Raw genomic sequence first — 19,666 nt, 5'->3', positions numbered from 1 at the left:
GGGCCCACAACTAAATATTTTTCGTAGAAGTGAAATAGCGCCCCGCCCAGTCGGACCCAATGCCCAATGACCAAATCCTTCGAAGCCCAAACAAAACAAAAAAAGCCTAGTATTATTCTCTCCCAAAATCAGAAAATAAAACAAAAATTAAAAAAAAAGCCATAACTCCATCTTCTTCCTTCTCCATATGTGGAAGGACAAGAATGGAGATTTCTAAACAAAGTCAAAAACCATCTCAGTAAACTTAATTGGGTTTTCACCTTCTCAACCACCCTTAATCCACTGGTTTTCTCAAAACCCCTGAATTTAGCCACTTGTTTTCTTGAATGGTTTTGGTAATTTAAAATTATGAAATTCATCTACTGAGATGGAAGTTTCTCTATAAATAGGGAGGAATGGATGAGTTTTTCAATCACAAAATCAACAACAAAATACAGAAAAAATGCAATCAATGGGAAGAATTTGAAAACAAAAATTCAATCTTTCCCTCCTCTGTTTTCGGCCACCATTACAACCACCATACAACAACCATAGCCCCACCTTTCTACCACCACCGGCGAGCCTACAGCACCGCCAAGGCTGCCACCCAGTGGCAGCGACACCACCCCCACGCCACACCTCCTTCCTATCGTTCCCCCACACCCGCCTCACTCTCTCTCCTCTGCGTGACACCACCGCACCACCACCCAGCACTACTCGCCTTTCTGCTCGCCGCACTTCTGTCGCCTTTCGCCGCCTCGGAACGCTGCCCATTCGCCGGACCTCCGGCCGCGTCGCCAAGCCCCTCGTTTCTCCATGCGTGTGTGTGTGTGTTCTGTTTTAGGTGAGTTTCTTGTTTTACATTCCTTTAAATGTTGACTCGAGTTTCTGGTTTTACATTTCCCTTAAATAATGACTAGAGATTCTTGTTTTACATTTTTGTAAAAATTGACTTTGTCAAGATGAATGAACTCCTACTTACTAAATGGTGCTAATTAATTCATGCTCATAACTAGTTAAGTGAGTCACTTAATATATTATAGTTTAATTACCTAAGTTTAGTAAATTATTAGTCTATACTAAAATATAGATGGCCAAGCTTTTATTTATCTAAATTATAACATGTTTTAGCATATATTCCTAAATTAGTTTAAAAGTTATAACACTTATAATTTTAATAACTAACTCACTTATATGAGTACAACTATTAAATTCTAAGCTTTCATAACCTGATAATATGACTAAAGTATGGTTAACACTTTTAATTTGATTTCTAAGTAATATCTATCGATTATCATAAGATAAGTGTAAAGGTTGTGGATAAACTATTATAACATCAACATATTACGTAATCGTTAAATAAGTAGACTTTATAACTTATATAAACAATAGTATAAACTAAGAATCATACTTAAAGAGCACTTATATTAATTTCTAACTTATAAAAATACTCGTTTTGAAACTTAAAAGAACTCGTTCCTCGGAGCTCAGTAAGGACGATATCAAGGACATAAGAAGAGGATTATTATTATTCTGCAATCAAGGTAACACCTACTGCTAGTACCCGCAATTCCCTTTAAATGTTTTAATGAACATGAGAACAATGTGATTTAGTGAAAGTTTATCAAAATGTTTATTCTTGAGTTGCGGGATGATTACTATGATTTATTTGTAAGTAAATTTTATGAGTTTTATGAACTGGATGGATTATCATGAGCTATGGTTTATGAAAAGATAATATGATATGAAAGGATTTTGCTACCTTAATCATTGAGGTAGAGCTGGGATGAATGACTGATGATTATCACCTATGCATATTAAAAGTTACGGAACATGATAACGTAAAGTGAAAGAACTGGTTTGCTGAGCTGATTGGCGGTCGTATACGTACCGAGCTGTTTACTGGGGCACTGGCCCGTTACTGTTATTAGGGCACTGACCCGTTACTGGTGTAGGGTAATGCCCGGGACACAGGTTCTTGCACAGTGGTGCATACACATGGCTGGGAGACGTCCCAGAGCTGACTGATTTCGCAGCAACCAGAGTAAAAATGTATAAAAGGATCAATGGATTATAAAGGTGAAGTTGAATAAATGTTATTTTGACAAATGTTTGAATTATTCTTTCTCCCTGTTTGCAAATAAAATGAGTTGAAATGAGTTTACGTTGCTGGGGTAGTTTGTTACTGAGCCTCGGCTCATAACGTTTTGCTTTTATGTTTTAGGTATGGTCAGATAGTTGAAAGATCGTTGGTAAAACGGATTTTGCTATTGAGTGTTAAAGAATCTAGTATGGCACTAATAGTAAGGGTTCGTAAGCTCAAGCTAGAAGCACTGCAAGAGAGAGAGTTCAGGATGGATCTCGTGTATCAATGCTGTTGTCTGTATTTTATATCTTATGGGCTAGGAAGATTATATATATTATTATAGCTAATATTGGTGAGTTTAAGAATTATAGTCTTTAAGACTATTTAAGCTAATTATTATATTAGTGGGCCCATAACCCACAGGTTTAATTTTCTAGTTTACGCTACCAATTATAAGTATATGTGTTTAAATGAGGTTATTATTTTTCGGGGTGTTACATTAACTTTGCCAAATTGACTCAATTTTCGATCCAGCAAACAATCAAACACGTGCACGAGGTCTTTCTCAGGGTTGTAATGGGGCTGAGGAAGAGATAAGGAAATTAATTAGGGAATGTGGTGGAAAAACCAATAATAGGGGAGCAAAAACACTAGTAACAGGACTAGGTGTGGCCGAAACAACTCCCATGACATCAACAACATGACTAAAACAATAACCAACTTTAAAGTCTTATGAACCATCCAATACTTGTCTCTTTCAGCATAATTTTCAACACATTTTAAAATTTAATGAGTGAAGATCATAGAGGTTTTTCAGATTTTTCACTATCATTTTTTTTTCTTTCTTTTCTTTGTATCACATAGACATTATTTCCAACCAATCACAAAATCAACCCCACATCATAGTATCAACCTAACGAATGTTCCCCCAAGCTAGGCTTGGGACACTAATCATTATTGTAAAGGCTCAAGGTGTGTAATGTGGCTTAATATCAAAATAAAAAGTCATTAGGTCCAGCAGGGCTAGGAGGGAAATTAATTCATTTATCAACTCCGAGGCTTAAAATTAAAGAAAAGAAATCAACACATGTCCAAAGTTATCAGAAATCAACGATCAAGATCAGAATGCTACGAGAAACTAACACACAAGAATAGATTGGATATGGACGTAAATCCATAGGAAACAATGAATCCTCACAGTATAACCACTTCAAGTATGCAGTCAAATTCACTCAAGACTGAGGCAGTCAGAGATCACATCACAATCACAAATGTCCAACTATCTAATATAGTGAGTTAAATCATTTTTTTCCAAAGCACAGTATGAGGCACAGGGAAGCAATCGATTCACTCTATATTCAACTCATATTTTTGGTATTTTTTTCAGCAAATTTTCATTTTTTTGTGATTTTTCATTTTTTCAAGGAAATTAAATTAACTATACTAAACTAGAAAGCAGTAAAAGAGTAAAAGAAAAGCAGTACTTACAGAAATCCTCCCCCCCCCCCCCCCCCGAGCTGAAATTGACAATGGCCTCATTTCAACAAGGGAAAGGAAAGGGACATGTACATCAGTTATCCATCAACCTGCATCCAACAGTTTCGTAACTTCTTGCTTTACTTCCATCCCGTGTTGGACTCGAATGCTGGGGTGGTAACCCTCATCAAGAAGAACTCGATGTGCATTAAAGTCGGGGCTTAGTCCTGTCAAGTCATCAGTGTTATACCCAACTACCTTTTGTGAGTCGTCAAGACCGTTAGAAAATGTTCGTCACCTGCACTAGGCTCTAAGACAAGCACATCATCTGAAGTATCACAGGAGGGGGAATGGGGTAAGTAATCATAGGTCAAGTCATCAATAACATCAACTTTATAGCATGCTTCCTCTAACATTGGGATTTTAGGGGCAGTGGTCAGGCTAAAAATAATTTTATCATACCCCACAATCAATGTCAGTTTCCCACTTTTAACATCTATAACTACTCTAGTAGTGTGGAGGAAAGGTCTCCCGAGGATAATGGTTGTTTGGCCTGGGTATGTTTTGTCGTATCTAATATAACAAAGTCCACTAGGATAAATAATTTACCTACTCTAACAGGATCGTCCTCTAATATACCTAGGGGGTATTTCATAGAACGGTCAACCATTTGTAAAGTAATGGTAGTACATTTTAAGTCACCTATGTTCAGTTGCTTGCTGATAGAAAGAGGCATGACACTCACAATGGCTCCCAAATCACATAAAGCTTTGTCAATATATATGGTGCCAATGTGACAGGGGATGGGAAAACTCCCTGGATCTTTCAATTTAGGTGGAGACTGGTTTTGTAAAAGAGCACTACATTCAGCGGTAAAAGCCACAGTTTCCACCTCATTTGAGAGTCCTCTTCTACATCAAAAGTTCTTTTAAAAATTTAGAATAAGCAGACACTTGATTTAATAATTTAGTAAAAGGAACTATTACCTGCAGATGCTTTACCACCTCTAAAAATTTACCGTACTGGTGGTCAAGCTCCTTTTTAGCATCCGATTTGGGAATGGTAGCTTGATCACCAGAGTCATAGTTTTCTCCTTAGTCACCTCTGTAGTCTTGTCTACAGCTCCTTGCTTTGCCTGAGGTTCAGCATCCTCAGGACGCGGTTTCTTAGCAACTGATGATTCCACTTCTAGCATTGCCGGGGAATCATACTGCACTCCAATTCAAAGGGTAATAGCATAGGCAGTGTCCCTTGGTTGCATTGGTTGTGAAGGCAATGACCCAGATGGCCTACTAGTAGAAGAACTAGCTAGCTGAGCTATTTGTGATTTTAAGATCTTATTGTCTGTCCTCGGTAGCTTGTTTTGAGCATGCAAGTTCTCAAACTGAGACCTATTATCTGCTTGAAAAGAAAGGATACCCTTCTGCATCTGCAACATGAGATTTTGGAGTTCAACAATAGCTGGGTCTGAAGGAGGTGTGCTATGTTACTTTTGAAACTGATTTCTCTGAAATCTAGGAGGAGCTTGTGGTTGTGACTAATACTGCTGAAAATAGGATTGCAGTATGGACTGTTGTTGCTGCTGAGGCAATGGATAATGTTGGTGGTGAGGATTTAACACATTATTGCTCCTATATGAGAGATTTGGATGATCTCACATCCCAGGATTGTATGTATTGGAGTATGGATTGAACCAGGGCTTGTGTTGTGACTACAATGTGTGCACTGTCTCACTAGAAGCTAAGAGAGCGGGATTGAGAGTTGTGTCCAGCTATCCCATAAGTGTCACATATGAGAGCATTATATCCAGAAGCACTATCTATCACGTTAACACTCATGTGGGAGGAGGAATCATTACCTAACTTCAAAGAATCGATCTTCTGGTTTAGAGCAGCTAGTTGCTCGGATAGTAAAGAATAGGCATCAACGTCATGTTTGCCTCCTTTTTTTTTCATAAAATAACCAATAGTAAACGCTTGAATAAAAGCAAGTTTCTCTAGAAGTTCATACCCTTCTTCTTTATATGGCTTTATCCATGAAAAAACCCACCAGACGCTTTATCAATTATCTGTCTCGTATCTGCATCAACTCTAGTGTAGAAAATTTGACACAAATACCACTTGTCAAAACCATGATGAGGACAAAGGCGTTGCAGATCCTTGAACCTTTCCCAAGCTTCATACAATGACTCTCCTGGATCGTGGGAGAAAGTCACTATCTCATGACGCATACCTGCAGTCTTTTGATATGGATACCATTTGATGAGTAAAATTTATGATAACTCTACCCAAGTGGTTATGGAGGCAGGCAACTTTTTATACCGAAATAGAGCTTTGTCTCGCAGAGAAAAGTCAAATAGAATCATATTCAACTCCTCAGCAGAAACACCTGCTTGTTTATGAGTAGCACAACATTGTGAAAATCGTTGTAGGTGCTGGTTTGGGTCTTCAGAAGATAACCTAGCAAATTGATTATTTTGAACCATGTTCAACACATGAGATTTGATTTCAAATATTGCAGCAGCGATAGTACACATCCTTACCTAGTGGGTACATTATTAGGGGATGGTTGTGCATAATCCCAGAAGATTCGTGTAATATTCTCACCCATTTTAAGAGAAATAGGTGTGACGGGGAACTCTTGTTGTGGTGAGGATGGTAAAGAAGGTGTCCCTGCATACAACTTTGCTTGCTTGGTTTTCTTTCTGGGTCCACGAGCAGTCTTTTCAATCTCCGGATCAAATGGAATGAGATTTGGGAATTTTAATTTCCTCCTCATACACCAAAAAAAATAAAACAAACGTGAGATGCTCCGAAGAACATGTGTTCTTTAGAGTCAGGTAGTGTAATACTATAATTTAGATACAATAAAAATAAATCGTCTCCCCGGCAACGGTGCCAAAATTTGATAGGCTAAAGTCGTATCACCTAATCAAAAATAACATAAGGTCCACCAACTAGTAGTCAGGAAAATCAGGATCGAATCCACAGGGAGATAACTATACTATTATATCTGAACTCTATATTATACTAACTAAATCAGATGAAAAGATTGGGTGACCTAAGCAAATAATCAAATCACAAAAATCAAATATCAAATAAGGGAAAGACTAGGGAACGGTTCACCATATATGCAATTCAGGATATCAAGAATGATTGAAGAGCTCAAACAAATAATCTAACCAGGGCACATGTAATTTCTCTCGAACATTACCTCCCTCGAAGCTCACTAAGCCGCTCTCGTATGGTCATATATCGCTAAGCCTACTATTGAGAGCTTATACAAAATCCTACCTTTCGATCTATAACTTTGTATTATGACAATAATCGATACAGTTGGTCAAACTTGTAGATTAACTGAAACAACACAATAGCAAAAATCAAACAAATAAATGAATCAAATAATCATTCAAGCTATCCCTCATATGCATACATAGATCCCCAAAATCCTTAGAAAATAAACTACTCATCACACATAATTGGAGAAAACATAATAACAATTAAATAAGAAAGAAATATGATGGAAACACAAAGAAGAATTGAAAAGTGAATAGCAAGGGATGAGAAATTGTAACAACCCTGAATTTCCAATAATTCTAAAATCAACTTAATATAAATAAACTCGAAAATCCAAAGGTGCTACGCCGCGATAATTATTAATAATAACCGCAAGGCTAATGGTTCTCACTAAAACAATAACCAATAAGTTTTAACTAATTATTACAGACCAACTAAATAGAATGTAAAATAATTATTACAAACCAGAACATAAATCTTATAATCAAATGAATAACAGCGGAAGTCTTTTTAAAGTCCAAATTAAACCAAAAGGGATCCAACGCACTCTTTAACCCAACTGGCGCTAACTATCTTCAAGTCCCTGCACATTAAACACTGTAATATCAGCCAAAGGATGAGCAAGATTTATTACTGTAATAAAACAAAACTATTCAATGTGCAGGTAAGATATGTAGGAATATCTTACAAATTCATTTAAAAGGTGTACAGATTATATATATAAAAATTAACTTTCTAATAACCATCTTTCTTTCTTTCTGAACTATTATGTAAAACTTTCAAATATAACCTTTCGAAATCTGTGAGTAGGAAGTAATAGAAATCCAATGAGCTAGCTAGGCTCATTAGACAAGGTAAACACCAAAGTCCCTAGTATGCATACCCCTAACTTGATAACGAACCAAGAAGGAAGACTAATGGCAAGTGTATTGATCAACATACACCCAAGTACTAAAATATATTGTTGAGACACTGTTAACTCAACATACTTCCAAACTCGGAGAATACCGCTTACCGGCAACCCCACAATAAAACTCTATAAACCCTCGTAAGGGTGAAGAACTTCCTCCTTTCAAAATCTCAACTTGGTAACATAGAGGAACTTCCTCCTTTTAATAGAAATCTCATGAATAATCTCATAAACTATTTCGATATAAATATCGAAAACCATTTAAATCTCAACGTATAAATTTCATAAAACAATCTCATCGTAAAAATAAATTTCCAAACATTATAAAAACAGTTTTTCAACTCATCTGTATAAACACAGTAAGAAATCTTACCTTATCAGCAATCAAAGCTAGCAAATCTCAATCTCAAGTCAAAAAGGTTCCTCTACGAACCCGCAATCTACAATATAATAATAGTATCGTATAAGTCCCTTGACTATACTTAACATAATTCAGCTATAAAGGGCATAGCTTGGTCAAAATGTACCCACACCTTGACGTCGTTATTATCTACAATCATACCTCATCTATTCCTGCTACCACAACAACTAACTAGAAACTCGACCTTAACAAAATTAGAATACTAGGAAGACAACATGGCAACCACCACAGCACATATACAAATACAACACATATACAAATACAACATTATTATTAATACCACATAACAACACTTATCCATGGAGTACTAGCGTAGCCATTTGCCTAAAACATTTTTAGCGTAGTTGTAGTCATGTTAGTGAAACTTATATCAACAGTCATTGTACTTTAAGAATCAAAGAGAAACTCCATTCTCATGCCTTAAAGTTCAATCCTGCCTCATAATTCATAACCTCATAAATAATTTCACTAAGAAATAAATTCTGTCAAGTAAAAAAAATGATATAAATGCTATATATGAAATTGACTTATTTTATTCTAATGATGTCAATAGTCATACAACCGCTAACCATTACTAACAAACTACTTGTTAACGAAAGGTAAAACTTCCATACAAGAACATGTAATGCCAACTTTTATTTACACAAATTTCAGATTGCATATAGACAATAATGACATAAGCATAAAAATTGATAACTAGAACACAGTAAATAACCACATGATTGTACTACTAAGTCAACCTACTAATCAACCAACAAACTAGAAAACTAATTGTCAATACCTTGCCTAATCAAACTGAGGTTCAGATTAAACAACAATAACATCTTTTACTTATCAAGTAACTACCAATTATAATCAGAATTCTGAGCAAAACTAACAAAACCCTCTTTCATTTATCAAACAACTATAACATATGACTAATTATTTAGATTAAGTTTTGAAGGTAATAAACATTGAAATCTAAAATCGAAAGCATGTTATCAACTTGAATTAAACACGAATCACAAACTAATTATACAAATTTCACATAGTAGGAATTTTCCCCAATTCGATTTTGTTATAATTTACAAAACCCCCAAATTCATATAATCAACCAAGTACGAAATTGAAATTAAGATTAGAACTTACTTGATTAGGAAAAGTAATAAAAGTGAGATTACACTATAAAGACCCAACAATCTCGACCTCTTGATCCGAAAATCGCAAGTCCAATAACCCAAAAATTTCCTATTTTTTAAAACTAACGAACTAGAGATGATGAAGGTGGAGATGATGTATCAATGGATGTGTAATAATGGTTGAAGGAAGAATTAAAGAGGAAAAAAACAAAATAGAAAAAGAATGTGAAATATAGAATAAGAAGATGAAGTTTTGCGGAGGAAAAAATGTCGTGATGAATTGGTGATGATACTGTAGGTTAGGTATTTGTATTTTTTCTTTTTTTCTTTTGCTTTTTTTTTCCTTTTTTTTTCCAACTCTAATCTATACTAATATATTAAAAGGCGTGCGTAAACCAGGAATGGTGCCACTTTGGCGCTCTCCCTAGGGAGTTTTAGTTCATGTAATCCATGTACAATAAAAAAAATTAGAAATTGCATAGTATAGGTTTTGATCCCGTGACCTCAAGTTCATGTACTAAAGTTTTAACCACTAGACCAAGTTGTATTTAGTGATATCATATCAAAGTAGAATATTAATAAATGAAATTTTTCTTACCCGGGGCATTGCCCGGGCCTAATAACTAGTTAGATAGTAAACCTAGTAAATCTAGGAATTTGTTTTTGACCACTTCAAAGATAAAGTCAAAGCTAGTAAAAGAATTATATTTTTAATAAAAGAAATCTGAAATTATTTTCAGCAAATAAATTAATACAAACGGGTATAAAATACATTGTGTTACAATCTACCCCCCTTAAAATAAGTTTTGTCCCGAAACTTAAAGTATTATTCAAATGATCAAACTTATACTCTTGTTTCTGAAAACAACTCACGAACTTTATCACAGGAATCATCGTAATATAACAAGTAGGGAGTGAAACACATCAAAGCAAAGCTTTATCAGAAAATTTTCAATCACATGTTGCCATAACAACTTTCAACACTAACGCACGTAATTATTATGAATTCTACCCCCCTTAAAAAGGGAGTTACGTCCTCGTAACTAAAAATTTACCTGGGTGAAGAGATGGGGATACTTAAGACGCATCGCATCCTCAGCTTGCCAAGTAGACTCCTCCGAGTTGTGGTTTGACCACAGCACCTTCACGATCTTAGTCTCACCTTTGCGAGTCTTACGAACTTTGTGATCTAGAATCTGAACTGGAAACTCCTCATAAGTCATGTTAATCTAACTGGAGAGACTCTAGCTGTAGCACCATGCGAAGGGTCACTAATGTATCGCCGCAACTGAGAAACATGGAACACGTTATGCGCACGATCAACGCCTGGCGGCAATGCCAATCTATAAGCCACCTCTCCTATTCTCTCCAGAATCTCATACGGGCCAATGAACTTAGGGCTCAACTTGCCCTTCTTCCCAAATCTCATAACTCCTTTCATAGGAGAGACCCTAAGCAACACCTTCTCTCCCACCTGAAACTCCTCATGGCGACGATGCTTATCACCATACTTTCTGTCTATCTTGTGCCGCCTTTTTTCTGCTGGATGAGCTTGACCTGCTCAACAGTCTCCTGAATCATCTCTGGACCAATCACAACCGACTCACCAATATCACTCCAACACAAAGGAGTACGACAACGCCTACCATACAAAGCTTCAAATGGTGCCATCTGAATGGTAGTAGAATGATAGCTGTTATTATATGAGAACTCAATAAATCAAGCTTATCCTCCCAAGATCCCTGGAACTCTAAGGCACAAGACCTCAACATATCCTCCAATGTTTGAATAGTGCGCTCCGTCTGACCATCTCTAGCAGGATGAAAAGTTATGCTCATCTTCAACTTAGTCCCCAAAGCTTCCTGAAGTCTTCTGCCAAAAGTTAGACAAGAATCTGCGATCTCTGTCCGAAACAATATCACTCGGAACCATGAAGTCTAATCACGTGCTCTCTGTAAAGCAGTAGCCAATCGCTCATGCTTCCAAGTATCCTTCATGGAACGAAATGAGCAGACTTGGTAAGACGATCCACAATAACCCAAATATATTATCCCCTTTGGTGTCCTCGGAAGTCCACAAACGAAATCCATGGAGATCGAGTCCCATTTCCATGTAGGAACCTCTAAAGGCTGAATCATCCCCTGAGGCCTCTTGTGCTCACTCTTGACCTTCTGACAAGTCAAGCATCTCGAGACATACTTAGCAACATCCGTCTTCATATGCGGCCACCAAAAAGTCTGCTTAAGATCCTTGTACATCTTATCCCCTCCAGGATGAACTGAATATTGTGCTGAATGAGCTTCTCCTAAGATCTTTTCCTTCAATCAGGAACATTAGGAACACACCATCTCCCTTGAATCTCACGCTACCATCCTCAACCACTGTAAATTGACAGGCTCATTAGCTTGCTTGTCCTTTAAAATTGATCATGTACTTGAGCTTTCTTATCTCATCATACAAAGTGGACTGAATCATAAGAGAGTTAAGTTGATCTCCCAATTGCACTATCTCCACATCTAGATTCTGAAACTCCTCTCGAAGACGATTCCTCGAACACATGGTCTGCAAACAGTGAGAGGATTTCCTACTAAGTGCATCTGCAACAACATTAGCCTTACCCTCATGGTATTGAATCTCCATATCATAATCCTTGATCAGCTCTAACCATCTCCTCTGCCTCATGTTCAGCTCTCTCTGAGTGAAGATGTATTTCAGACTCTTGTGGTCTGAAAATATCTTGAATGATGTGCCAAGCAGATAATGACGCCAGATCTTAAGTGCAAAAACAACAGCTGCCAATTCTAGATCATGCGTCGGATAATTCAACTCATGGTTCTTCAGTTGCCTAGAAGCGTAAGCAACAACCTTTTTATCCTGCATAAGCACACAACCAAGACCATTCTTCGAAGCATCTGTGAACACTTCGTACTCAAGGTTCCATCAGGTAAGGTCAACACAGGAGCTGTGGTGAGACGCTCCTTCAAAATCTGGAATGCCTTCTCACAATCATCATCCCAACGATACCTAGTATCCTTCCTCATCAATGCAGTCAATGGCCGAGCTATTTTCGAGAAGTCCTTCACAAACCTCCTATAATAACCGCCAAGCCAGGAAACTGCGAATCTCAGTCACACTCTTTGGAGTAGGCCATTCTGAAACAGCTTGGATCTTTGATGGATCAACTGAGACACCCTCCCTAGAAATGATATGACCAAGAAAAGCAACTTTCTCCAGCCAGAATTCGCACTTGGAGAACTTAGCATACAACTTATTCTCCCTCAAGACCTGCAGAACAGTGCGAAGATGCTCTTCATGCTCACTAGCATCCTTTGAATAAATCAGTATATCATCTATGAACACCACCACAAACTTATCCAGGTACGGCCTGAAAACTCGATTCATCAAGTCCATGAACACTGCTGGAGCATTAGTCAACCCAAAGGGCATAACAGTAAACTCATAGTGCCCATAGCGAGTTCTGAAAGCTGTCTTAGGAATATCATTCTCTGCAATACGAAGTTGATGGTATCCAGATCTCAGATCAATCTTCGAGAAAATCCAGCTCCCACCAACTGATCAAACAAATCATCTATTCTTGGCAAGGGGTACTTGTTTTTCACGTAACATTGTTGAGTCTCTATAATCAATACACAAACGAAGACTCCCATCTTTCTTCTTCACAAACAAAACAGGTGCACCCCATGGGATACACTAGGCCGAATGTAGCCCTTATCAAGCAACTCTTCTAATGAGCCTTAAGTTCTTTCATTTCAGCAGGCGCCATTCTATAAGGAGGCTTAGAAATAGGTCCAGTTCCAGGCATCAAGTCAACACTGAACTCAACATCACGTCTCGGAGGCATGCCAGGAAATCATCAGGAAAAACATCTACAAACTCATTGCAATACGAACATCTTCAAACGTGGTCTTCCTTACTAGTGTCGTGAACATGGCACAAGTACATAGGACAACCCTTCCTCAAATAGGATTTTAGAGTCAAAGCAGAAATGATTTTTAAAGAAGACCCTCTATAAAACTCATGGACTCCACTAGGACCAACTACGAACACCTTTTGTTTCTCACAATCTATCTTGGCTTTATGCCTACTAAGCCAATCCATCCCTAGAATTACATCAAAATCATGCAAAGGAAAAGCTATCAAATCAGCTACTAGGGTGGTACTACCACACATAATAGGGACATCTGGATACAATTATTACAAGTTATGATCACACCAGAAGGAATAGAGATGTCTACATCACAAGTCCTAGAGTTCTCTAACCCTAACTTTTTCACAAGAAGTTCAGACACAAAAGAATGAGAAGCACCAGAATCAAATAGCACATAAACGGACATCGAATGAATAGAAAAAGTACCAGTGACCACGTTGCCCTTGGTGTTTGCCTCAGTCTGGTTCATCACATGAACCTGCCAGTGTTCCTCCTCACATCACCTCTATGCCCTGAGTAGCATTTGCAGTCCCTCCATTGCGATTAGGTGCAGCATTCCCTGGTAGAAAGAGCAGGACGACTGTTGTTACCATTCTGGGTCTCTTATCTGCTTTGCCCCATTCCTCAAACTCATCTCAGGGTTGAAGTTCCTCGATCTAGGGTTACTAAAACATTCATAAGCACGATGCCCTTTCCTCCCACAGTGATTACACTTCACTAAATTACCATCACAATCCTTGCAGGGTGGTTCTCACTACAAGCTTTGCAATAGAAAATCCGATCAGTCCTCTGAATTGACCTTGGGGCTGGCTACGGGAAGGAGTGGAGTTCTGGTTGTCCTTTGAATACTGTGACTGGAACCTCCCTTGTTATAGTTACCACCAGAATCACGGTTCCCAAAGTTTCGATTTTATTGAAACCCCCTCTGCTTTTGTTGTAACCAGTGGAACCAGATGTATCACCCTTTTCTGTCGCTGAGTAGACCCTGCTGGAGTGGATTTCAACTTCTTTGCAGCTAGTCTCTTTTCCTCAATCCTCTCAGCATTACAAGCACGAGTGTACACCTCCTTCACTGTGGCATACTCACCAGCTCCCATCCTGAATGAAGTCAGGGTCTAACTTCTCCTCGAATTTCACAGCTCTCTCCTGCTCATCAGGAACTAACCCTTAGCGAAACGAGCCAACTCCTGAATTTCACATAGAACTCATGAACGGTCATATCTCCCTGCACGAGATCATTAAACTCCGTCCTCTTCCTCTTCCTCATATGGGCTGGAAAGAACTCATCACGAATCGCCTTCTTGAACTCAGTCCAACCAAACTCTCTCTCTTCCATGAGCTCTTCTCCTTCCTCATCCACAGTCACCTTAGTAGTCAGATCAAACTTGTTTGAGTCCACCAAATATCAGCATCCTCAACCAGATAATAGGCAGCAGCATCAACCCTCATCTCATTAGGGACTTGGAGAGTGGTAAAAATTTTGTCAAATTCTCTAATCCAGTTCTCCATCTTGGTAGGGTCACCCTTACCATCAAAAGAAGAAGGTTTCTTCTGGTCAATTGCTTTAGAAATCACAGCGGTTTTTGAACTAACATTGCCAGCACCAGGAGTAACAGGAGTATTAAGAGCAGCAGCTTGAGCCTCAGCAAGTTTCCCCATAGCATCAGTTAAGGCTCGAGTGGATTGAGCTATTTCGCGCATCATACGATTTGAACTTGAGTTTCTGGCACGCGCGTGTCTACGCATCATCTTAAAAGCACAATAGAAACAAAGATAAACCAAAAATGATTCACCCTTAACAAATAATTCTTAACAAAAGAGGGAAAAGAAAATGAATATAAATAAATCAAGTAAGAAAATGAAAAGATAAGTATATATCAGCTCATAACAGTACAATTCCTTGTTTTCCCATATCACTTCCTCACAACGGCTTTTCAATTTTAATAAGTTTATTTACCTATTCTTGTTTAAAGTCGTCTTAAGGAAATCTTAGTAACCTAAAGCTCTGATACCAACTGTAACAACCCTGAATTTCCAATAATTCTAAAATCAACTTAATATAAATAAACTCGGAAATCCAAAGGTGCTACGCCGCGATAATTATTAATAATAACCGCAAGGCTAATGGTTCTCACTAAAACAATAACCAATAAGTTTTAACTAATTATTACAGACCAACTAAATAGAATGTAAAATAATTATTACACACCAGAACATAAATATTATAATCAAATTAATGAATAACAGCGGAAGTCTTTTTAAAGTCCTATTAAACCAAAAGAGATCCAACGCACTCTTTAACCCAACTGGCGCTAACTATCTTCAAGTCCCTGCACATTAAACACTGTAATATCAGCCAAAGGCTGAGTAAGATTTCTTAATGTGCTTGTACAGATGAGTTGAGAAACTGTTTTTATAATGTTTGGAAATTTATTTTTACGATGAGATTGTTTTATGAAATTTATACGTTGAGATTTAAATGGTTTTCGATATTTATATTGAAAGAGTTTATGAGATTATTCATAGATTTATATTAAAAGGAGGAAGTTCCTCAATGTTACCAAGTTGAGATTTTGAAAGGAGGAAGTTCCTCACCCTTACGAGGGTTTATAGAGTTTTATTGTGGGGTTGCCGGTAAGCGGTATTCTCCGAGTGTGGAAGTATGTTGAGTTAACAGTGTCTCAACAATATATTTTAGTACTTGGGTGTATGTTGATCAATACACTTGCCATTAGTCTTCCTTCTTGGTTCGTTATCAAGTTAGGGGTATGCATACTAGGGACTTTGGTGTTTACCTTGTCTAGTGAGCCTAGCTAGCTCATTGGATTTCTATTACTTCCTACTCACAGATTTCGAAAGATTATATTTGAAAGTTTTACAGAATAGTTCAGAAAGAAAGAAAGATGGTTATTAGAAAGTTAATTTTTATATATATAATTTGTACACCTTTTAAATGAATTTGTAAGATATTCCTACATATCTTACCTGCACATTGAATAGTTTTGTTTTATTACAGTAATAAATCTTGCTCATCCTTTGGCTGATATTACAGTGTTTAATGTGCAGGGACTTGAAGATAGTTAGCGCCAGTTGGGTTAAAGAGTGCGTTGGATCCCTTTTGGTTTAATAGGACTTTAAAAAGACTTCCGCTGTTATTCATTTGATTATAAGATTTATGTTCTGGTTTGTAATAATTAGTTTACATTCTATTTAGTTGGTCTGTAATAATTAGTTAAAACTTATTGGTTATTGTTTTAGTGAGAACCATTAGCCTTGCGGTTATTATTAATAATTATCGCGGCGTAGCACCTTTGGATTTCCGAGTTTATTTATATTAAGTTGATTTTAGAATTATTGGAAATTCAGGGTTGTTACAGAAATAATACCAATTGAAGAACAAAGATTGAAAAAAAATTACTTTATTGAATCTTGAATGAATTTGTAAAGTAGAATAAACAAGGGTTCTTGAGAGAATAAAAGTGCCTAAGAAACTAATGACTGAAAATAATTCTCCACTAAAAGGACAAGTATTTATACTAAAGTAACAATTAGCGCAACACGCACTTCGAAGCACCTAAAAATCACCCCGCTCCGGTTATTGGGGCGGATTCCGCCCAAACGCGCGGTTGTCAGGTCATTTTCCGTAGAAGTAAAATAGCCCCCCCCCCCCCGATCGGGCCCGCAACAAAATATTTTATTTTTTTCTAAATCATCCCCAAACGATGAAATTTGGCTAAGTAAAGGCGTCAGGGCAGCTGGGGCGGATTCCGCCCAGCATGGTGGTCATTAGCCTGCACAAATCTCTATATTCAAAACACAATAACTTCTTCGTTATTTGTTGGAATTATGCAAGTGACCAGTCATTGGAAAGCTCTTGAAGTGCAGCATCTCACTCAATTGAAATCACTGCGTTTAGATTTGTAGAACTTGAGATATAATCAAAAGAGTAGACTACAGTCATTTTTCTACTTCTTTCACTATTTGCTTTCCTTCAAAACTCTTCCAACTCAATGCTCGTGCTCTCAAAAGTACATCATCTCTTGTAGCGATATAAATGAGTAGGAAATGCACCAAAATATGCTAATTCCTACAAATATGAACTTGAAACTACACACACTACAAGGAGCACATTAGTACTAAAAATAGCTTCAAAGAGCGCAATTAAGACCAATAACCACTACACAAGAGATTATGTACTAAAAATTTCAATTAAACCTACACAGTACGATCGCTAATGTATTCTGAATTGCCAATTATAGTGAAGCACTAAGAATATGATCTTTCAATTCTAATTCCTATTAGCAGATTAATTAACTCGTGATATTGGCTAATTACAAGAATCAAGCTATTTAAACTTACTAATTTGAAAATTAATCAATTTCAAAGCATAAATATCGTGGTATAAACATGGATTCCTCACTTTGCACTAAAAAAGAGACTATTCACCTATAATTGAAATAACTGAAGCAAAATCAATAATTAAACTAAAATTCATGATTGAGAAGTAATGAATGAACAATTACAAAATTAAATCAATAATAAACAAAAGGAAGAAAAAATAATTTAAGAAGAAAGAAATTAAGAATACCTCAAAGCTTGAATTGATGAAAAAGTGTAACAAGGTTTAACAATAGAGAAGAAAAGAGAGGAAGAACATAATGCTCAAAACTAGGAAATAAAAGTGCGCGGGAGGATAAAAGGCAATCCCCCCTTCGTTTACAGTACCTAATGTAGGAAATAAAATTTGACTCCTCATAACACCCTGTAATCCCCCACAATGTTAAAGAATTTTCATAAATATATTAAAGTATTTATGTAGTTATATTTAAATCCAAATGAGTTTGGAAAATGATTTGACTTTTAAAAAGGGTTGAGTATTTTAAAAGTCAACTAAAAATATTTTTCATAGCTTAATAAAATTTGTAATGTTTTAATTAAGCATGTTTTAATAAGAGTTTTAATTACTAAAAGTATATTTGAAAAGGAAGCTTAATGGAATCAAAAGCCCAAAAGTGATAAAAAGGGAAGGAGCTAATTGATGACTAAAGTCCTAAAGAGCCCATCTCATTAGTCATCAAAGTCTCATTAATTAAAATCTCTTTTCCTAAGCCCAAAAGTAAAGCCTCTATATAAATATCCTAATAAACCCAAATTTTACCCTACACACTTTATTTCTCTCTCCTCCTTCCACGTGATTTTTCCTCCCTCTCACTCGGCACTTTCTCTCTCTTCTCCTTTGTGCGTCATTCTTCTTTTTTCCTCAAAAGTTGTTTCTTCTTCTTCAAGTAACGTTTCTTGTTCAACAAGAAACGTCACAAATCTTTGTTTGAAGCCAAGAACTTGCTGCCGCCGGTCCCTCGTTGCTATTGCTGCCGGCGCCCTTCCTTCCTCCATTGTTGTGGTTGTTTTCTTTCTTCCTCTTCAAAATTCCATTAAAGTACTAGTTTTTATATTATTTTATTATTAATTAGCATGTTTACAATTTAAATTATTGTTTTATATGCAATATGAATTTCGGCTATCATATATATATAATTATAATAAATTCCAGATTTATTATATTAAGTTATTTTTAGTTTTTATCATGGAATTTATAGTTTTTAGGGTTTTTAATTACTAGAAACTATATATATAAAGTATAAATCATGAGATTTGGTTAGTATATAATTTTATATGTATTGAATATATTTTCAGAAGATTTATTAAATTTTATAAATGCTGTAATTTCAGAAAATAAGTATTTTAAGGGTTTTAAATGATTTTTAATCACTGGAATAGTTGTACTATACTAGGGATTAAAAATAACGTAAGTTTGGTACGTAAAAACGATTTTAAAACACGTTTAAGGGGGTTTTGATCGTTTTAAAGTTGCTGTAAATTTTTAGTTCGAGATATTTATTTTATTATTTTATTTTCTAGGCGGAGATTTCGTAGTAGGAGACTTTTAGCGAGTAAAAGTGGCCTACCGATTTGTTTATACAAGGTACGTACATTGTCTACGTGCTATATGATTTAGAAGCATGCTCTAAGAATTTTTATTTATTAGTATCATGTATAGGACTCTATTTGTTCATATATATGATTACTGGAATTATTTTACATGTTATTTGCCTGTGTGCTACATGTCAACTAGAAGTATTTATGATTATAAATGTTTGTATGGAAGTTTGATGCAAGCAGAATAAGTCAATTTCATTTATTAATTCGTGAGTGAATTAATGTAAGTTAAATTGAATCATGTTTTTCATAGATTCTTGAGTATTATTATTATCTTATAAGAACCGTGGATCTTATTTGGTAAGTGACAAGTTATACCTATATAAAGGTAATGTTTATTGTTGGCTAGGTTCAACAAGTGAGTTGGTAAAGTATAAAAAGAAGTTAAAGGAGTATTTGCTTGGTTGGTGTCAACACAAGTAATAAAATATATT

At 36.4% G+C, this 19,666-nt stretch overlaps 1 long non-coding RNA gene and 1 other non-coding gene across 2 annotated transcripts; one reads left to right on the top strand and one right to left on the bottom strand.

The window, feature by feature from the left end:
• Window positions 1-5,667: 5,667 nt before the first annotated feature.
• LOC125496144 (small nucleolar RNA R71) lies at window positions 5,668-5,771 on the top strand. Its single transcript, XR_007272846.1, has one exon. It is a non-coding gene; the product is annotated as a small nucleolar RNA R71 (small nucleolar RNA).
• A 1,398-nt stretch (window positions 5,772-7,169) lies between these two features.
• Window positions 7,170-10,015, bottom strand: LOC130590731 (uncharacterized). The gene is made up of 2 exons (XR_008968579.1): window positions 9,297-10,015; window positions 7,170-7,420 (listed from the first exon to the last, which is right to left on the bottom strand). It is a non-coding gene; the product is annotated as an uncharacterized LOC130590731 (long non-coding RNA).
• Between the last annotated feature and the right edge of the window lie 9,651 nt (window positions 10,016-19,666).

Source organism: Beta vulgaris, chromosome 3, assembly GCF_026745355.1.
Source record: "Beta vulgaris subsp. vulgaris cultivar EL10 chromosome 3, EL10.2, whole genome shotgun sequence".
NCBI classification, from domain to species: domain Eukaryota; kingdom Viridiplantae; phylum Streptophyta; class Magnoliopsida; order Caryophyllales; family Amaranthaceae; genus Beta; species Beta vulgaris.
The sequence above is the reverse complement of the archived record's forward strand: the minus strand, read 5'-3'. Positions and strand labels throughout refer to the sequence as shown.